The sequence below is a fragment of the Anser brachyrhynchus genome (genome assembly GCF_964034855.1).
Source record: "Anser brachyrhynchus genome assembly, chromosome: Z".
Taxonomy (NCBI): Eukaryota; Metazoa; Chordata; class Aves; order Anseriformes; family Anatidae; genus Anser; species Anser brachyrhynchus.
The window spans coordinates 69550779-69556875 of NC_137697.1; positions in this window are offsets into that span (position 1 = coordinate 69550779).

Here is a 6097-nt window from a genome sequence, read left to right on the forward strand (position 1 = left end):
TTCCTAGTTACTCTAGGCAATTGCACCACATAATCCACCCCGTGACTATAGTCACTCAAGCTTCACGACATTTGCAGTATGTCGGGGATATCACATACATTCTTGGGACAAGGTTTATCGAGTGTATGTACATTGTGTAGGGATGCTAAACATTTCATCATAATCCAGAGTTTAACGTACAAACTAATTGTCAGTATAAAGCATAATACAGCGAGTATTAACAAAACAACAGGGTGAAGCATCTTGTTGAAGATTCCTGTGGCAGCTGGTGACCATCCAAAGTGTCTCACCAACGGTGTTTTTCATCTCTCTTTACTCTTTCCATCACTCGATGTATTTCTTGTACATCATGATGGACAGTAATCAGAGTCTTTCGTCCATTTTCTTGGACTTGTTTCATCAGCTGCTTTAAGTCTTCATGTAACAGCAATTCTTCACCAAGGTAAGGTTCGTTCCAATAGGAGAAGGCAGCAGATGAAGCAGAATATAATGGGGCGCAGTAAGTTGACAAGAGGACACAGGAGCTGAGTAACTAAAATCACATCCTAGAATTTTGGTAAAATTACAAACACAAACATTAGAGTGATTACTGGTATCTACAACTGTATTATCTATGACTATAGAATCACAATGGGTTCTCATGCAAACACAACCTTTCCCAATATATACAAGTACAGTGTCAAGGGTTTCATTAGGATGTATCTCAAAGTGGCAAATATTTTGTTCAGTGTCAAGACAAGTGTCTTGGGCTTCGAGCCTGTTACTCTTACAGATGAAGCCTTTTTGTTCATGCACAATACATGCATTCACATCAATTGTTTGCCACTTTCCTCCCTTTTGATGGGCCCATACTTTATGCTCCTTAGGATAAAGCATAATTCCATTATGACTGAGTCCTAATGCAATGATTGGATATACACTGTATACGGTGGCATTACTTAGGGTAAGTATAAGGACAACAATTTTATTATTTTCTGCATAGTAGGTAAAATTGACTAATTGCCACCATGCTTGAAACTCCTTTTCAAATTCTGAAGCATTATCCCAAATCAATTTTTGAATTTCAGTGGGCAAAGTTCCTCCTTCTCCCTCTCTAATAATAGCTGCTGCTACAGATTGTATCCATAACTGCGCTTGGATGCAGCTCAAGGCAAGGGAGGTATTGCCCTGAGTTTTTCCAAGGGCATTTACAATTAATTGATGATCATTTTCTTCAATTTGTTCCCAATGGGGTAAAATGTCTGATAGAAGCCATTGACTTGCACCACACAGCAGAGCAAGATTTCAAACATTCATTTTTAAATAAAAGCAATTGTGATTAAATAGGACCTTCATTTTAGGTGATTCACCAAGGTAAAAGTCAGAAAAGATGTAAATCCTTCATGTGGTAACCAGGCTCCTGCTTGTACTTGTTTCACTGTGTGAAAAAAAATCCTGAAATGAATCCTGATAAACTCTTTGGTAATAAATGAAGTGTCTTAGGAGAGAACTTATTACAACTTATTCATAAAACCACCTGTTTTTCCCAATTTTGGTAGCAGACATAACAAAACTTTACAATACACAAGTCTTTAACATTTTAGTTGTTATGAGATGAAATTGCCATTTAACTGCTATTAATAAGACTGTGTTTGTTAGATGATGGTAGCAAATAATGCCGGTAATAGAAATAACTATTCCACAGATGTTCCAAAGATACCTGCTGGATTGTTCATGACACTGATACAAGAAATGTGTTACCTTTGGCAAAAAAAATCCAAATAAATAAATAAATAAATAAATAAAATCTTCTATGATTCTCTGAGTTAAAAATCCCTAGGCTAAGCTAACAAGAGGTGTGCCAGTCACACGCTCACTCCACTGCCCTGAACAACACTGAAACAGCTCCGCTAGTAACACTTTGGAGAGAGCTGGTGAGACTCCCCAGAAAGCACATGTATCCCCGCCGGGGTGGCTGTTTTATCACTGAAGTCAATGAATACACTCCCACTTTTGCAGCATTTGCTGGTAGCTGTAATATACACTCACGATGGTTGGTACAGTTTCTCTCAAACAGAGTAGAGGTATGTCTCCTTAAACAAGCTTATATTAAGTTTACACTATCAGAAAATATTCTCTTTTACATGGAAAATAAGTAATTGAAATCCTTCTTCCTTACCTGAGAAGAAGTGTACTCCAGAAACAGTTGGTTCAATGACAGGACGAGAGGAAGATTTCTGTAGGAACAAATGTCTGAAATATAGGCAGGAACCACTGTCCTTCAAAGACACATTCCTGAAAAGGGTGAGACAGCAAAGCAACTTTTTGCATTAAGAGTTAGTAGAATTGACGCAGAGGAATTGTGCAGGAAATAAAGAAACACACTGCTCAAATGTGCTGGACAGGGCCAGGGTTATGGAGGCCTAAAGGGTAGAAGCAAGATGGCTGTAACTCTCAGTTGGAGGAGACACCATGTTTTTCAGAGCTGTGTTTTGAAAGATCTTAAAGATCTCCATGCTGCCTTGATGACCCTGGGACCCCAGCTCCAATCGCTCCTTGAATTAAAGTCAACTGGTGGTGAAGGCTGGGAAATGGGTTGGCAGGTAGCAGAGCAGGGTGTTAACCATGGCAGCAGACCAAACCAACAGGCAGAGCAGTGACAGAGCAGTGCTGCTGCAATGCCATGCATAAACCAAACAGCTTGCTGACAAAATGCTGGCCTGCAAAGGTAAATAGGTTGTTTTTCAGGGAGAAGGCCTTACCACGTTCTGACATATGCAGCTATGGCAGCAAGGGGCTAGCTCGGGTCCGGGCTGAAATGAGCGGCCATTTTGTGAGGGTTTGCCTCCCCACAGCAGGACCGTAGGTGCCACAGAAAGCTTCTCGCGCAGAAAGAACTCCTCAGGGAGACTCCATCCTCCTGATGCAGAAGAAAGCCTCACCACGGGATGCTGGAGAGGACAAAGCATCCAAGACAAAAGCATTGGGAACAAGGCCGAGTACGGTGCCCAGCTGCTTCTCCTGCCGGCAGGCCCGTGGGTGCTGAAACCAGCAGCTGTCTGTGGAGGCACGGCCGTGCAGCCCCACTGCGGGTATGAGGCTCCCGACCCGTGTACCTGGGCCTCTGCCTCTAGGCTGAGGGGCTGCAGAGGGTGGACGAGGTCCTGCCTCAGCAGGTCTTCTCACAAGACCAGCTCGGCTTCCACCTGTGGAGGATTCTGACCTTAGGCAGGAAAGAGGTGTAGAAGATGTTCTGGGAAGCAAAGCATTCAGAGAGCCCTTGATCCCTTTGGCTTATTCATGACTGTTCCTACTGGCATCTGCAGCCCCAAGGAAACGGACGTGCAGTGGCAGTCAAATAGCTACCATGACTTCACAACACAAGGACAAGTGGGTCTCTTTGTGGCTTAACTAGACTTCTGCTCAAGTCAGTAAAGCCCACTGATTTAATTCCTATGCTGGACTCAGAACCATGGCCAAAACCGCCCTCCCTGTCCTAAATCTCTGTGAAACCTAAATATGCTCTCCAGATGTTGCATTGGACCTTTGTGTGAAAGCCAAAAGGGAAGGAGGACAAGACAAAGGTAGGAGCTGGTGGAATGTCTCCCGGCAGCATCGCCAAGTGGGCAGTGTGTAAAGGGCAGGGGTAGTACCAGAGTCTCTATCAGGCGTCCCTGAGAGGGAGGACGAGACCCTGCAGGAAGAGTTATGTGTGGATATAGTGGTATAGGATCTTCAAAGTGACAGCTCAGCTTGCCTTTGCTGTGAAATTGGAGAGGAGCCGGGGGGAAATTGCAGAGGAGACAGATACGGTTGGAGGAGCAGAAGAAAGACAATCCTGCCACAGACCATCCCTGGCCTGGGGAGGCAGAAGGTGAGACAGAGGAAAGGCTCCAGTGATTTCAGCTGGACTGGAAACACTTCAGTTTGAAGTGAAACCTCTCACAGGAACAGAGAATGGAAACCACTCCACTCTACACTAGATGGCGAACTTGCATCTAGTCATAGCCTTTGGCTGAACTTGGTAGGCCAACAGGAGACCATCGCGTAAAACAAGCCCCTTCCTGTACTGCAGGCACGTTTGGTTTGCGATAGCCACTTTTTGCTGTCTCTTTTGGTTTTGGAGCTTGCTGTAGGAGATTGTTACCATGCTAGTTGCACCATGTTTTGCATTTTTCAAGCAGTGCCCCAGCTGAGGGAAGACGAAAAATGCTCCCAGTAGCCATCCGCAGTGCTGGCGCTACTCTGCTCCTGTCCCTGCTGCCACGTTCATGTTTGGGTGGGCTCAGCTCAAAAATCCTGTAAGGAGGTCTCCACACCTGAGCAGGATTGGATCAAAGAAATATAAGGCACACAGATTTTCAAGGTAAAAAGACATTGGATTTGGGGGTGTGGGGGGAAGGTGTAGTCCAACACCAAAATGCCCCTTTTGAAATATTCATCGGTCTTCAAGGAATAGAGTGGGAAGTTCACTGTATTAATTCTTTCCCAGCTCACAGTTCTGAGCTGCCGCTGAGGAAGGTTGGCTGCAAAATCCTTTTCTCGTTTTCTTTTTGTTCCTTTTCCCAGTGCCAGGTTGGCTAATGTACCCCAGCACCAGCCACCCCTGCTTTCCTCACACAGCAGTAATTCCAAAATAGACCACTTCCTCCACAACCATCCCTTGTCCATACACATAAGGCTACCTCCATCTGCTGTCCATCCAGCTGAGAAAACTTCAGTGTATCCAACAGTCTCCAGTATGAGTGTGAAAAACTTACCCTGTGCTCCTAGCAAGAGAATTTGGTACCATTGTCCCTTTAGATCATGCAGCAAAGCATTGCTTTTTCTGCTTCCCAAAGATTCTTTTTCTTGCCCTCTCCATTCAGAAGACTCTAAATCTAAGTCTAATCTAAGACTCTAAATCTAATTCTAATCCAAAGTGTCTCTTTCCAGATCAAACACCCTAGGCAGCTCTCAGGTGTTATTTGCTGTGGAGGTTTCTGCTTTGCATAGAGGCAAAGCACATACGCTTCCTTATTGCATTGCAGCAACCAGCATATGCACTATTGCACAATCCGTTCAGCCAGCTCATTCTCCTTCAGAGAACTTTGGCTTCCAGTGCTAGGTCAGCTCTGCCTCCTACGCCACGCACAGCCTTTGTCCCCGTTCATGCCAGCGCTCCTGCTCCGCTGCAGCTGGCAGGCTGTGTGGCCGCGAGCACTCACCCGACCCAGCCACGCTGCTCCCTCCTGCTCGGGCAAACACAGAGGGGCTGAGGAGCTGCCGCTGCCCAACAGGGGGTGAGCTTCCCCTCCCTCCATGCCTCTGCGCCCCAGGTTGTCACGCCTGGCTAGAGAGGAACCCGTCTGTGAAGCAAGCACAACGATGAATGTGAATTTTCTGTCTTATTACCAGAATTCAACAAGGACGGACCTTTCGCAATACCAGCAGTCTTAGATGAGTGTGGGCTTGAAAAACTTGAAAACTATTGGACCATGAAGTGCATTAGGAAGTAAATCTTAAGTCTTGCAAGCTTCTCAGCATGCTTGGGAGACCTAAATGCCTTAAATTCTGGGCAGTTCTGTTGGTGACACTGAATAAACGCTTAAAGAGATTGGTACACTGGGCTCTGCAGATGCTCTCGCACCGTACTGACGAGGATGCGTTCACTCGCCCCTTTGGAGAGTGAGGCCGTCCCTGCTTTCAGTGCTGAGCTCCCGTCCTTACCAGCTGAAGAGGAGGAAGGGGACGTGGCTGTCTGCACAGGTCTGGTAGCTTAAACCTCCTGGTGCTACCTGCAGCTGTTGTGGGAGGCATCGCCTTGTCTGTGGCGGTGGGTGGGTGTGCAGCTGTGTGCACGCGTGCATGCAGGTGTGCGTAACCTGACTCACAGGTACCAGGACTAGTGTAGGGAATAAACCAAGGAAAGCAAAAACAAATAATGAGATGGCCACTTAGCAGAGGTACTTGGCACCCTGCAAAACCGACCATGTTGCTCCCACTTCTATGCCAGCACAGGGATCTCTGCATGGCATTTATATCGCAGAAATACAACGGCAGGGTAACACTTGGTCCTCCCACCCTTTTTCTGGGACATGCACGCAAACAGCCATGTAGAAGGAAGCCCACTTCAGAT